Source organism: Colobus angolensis, unplaced genomic scaffold (assembly GCF_000951035.1).
Source record: "Colobus angolensis palliatus isolate OR3802 unplaced genomic scaffold, Cang.pa_1.0 Scaffold1, whole genome shotgun sequence".
In the NCBI taxonomy this organism is placed as follows: domain Eukaryota; kingdom Metazoa; phylum Chordata; class Mammalia; order Primates; family Cercopithecidae; genus Colobus; species Colobus angolensis.
Window position 1 is genome coordinate 15,997,978 of NW_012110918.1, and position 565 is coordinate 15,998,542.

A 565-nucleotide genomic window follows, 5' to 3' on the forward strand; every position below is an offset into this window, starting at 1 on the left:
ACAGAGCGAGAGTCCGTCTCAAAAATAAAATAAGAAAAGAAAAGAAAAAAGAAAATGTTAGCTACACGCACGGCTTAGGGGCAGCTCCCTGAAATGTGTAACTGTTTAACCTGGGTGTGCCCGTCCAGGACGGGTCATGTCTTTCAAGCTGCACCTGCCCACAGGAGAGCCCACCCCCAAAATGCTGCAGCTGTCACAAGGTTGCCTCTTGTTCATTCGGTTCTTAACACGGTTGTTCTTACGACTTTATTAAAGAATGAATGGTTGTGGCTGGGTGCAGTGGCTCACACCTATATCCTAGAACTTTGGGAGGCTGAGGGGGGAGGATCGCTTGAGTCCAGGAGTTTGAGACCAACCTGACCAACATGGCAAAACCCCATCTCTACTAAAAATACAAAAAAAGTAGCCGAGCATGGTGGCGGATGGCTGCAATTCCAGTTACTCAGGACGCTGAGGCACGAGAAACGTTTGAACCTAGAAGGTGGAGGTTGCAGTGAGGTGAGATCGTGCCACTGCACTCCAGCCTGGGTGACAGAGGGAGACTTTGCCTCAAAAAAAAAAAAAA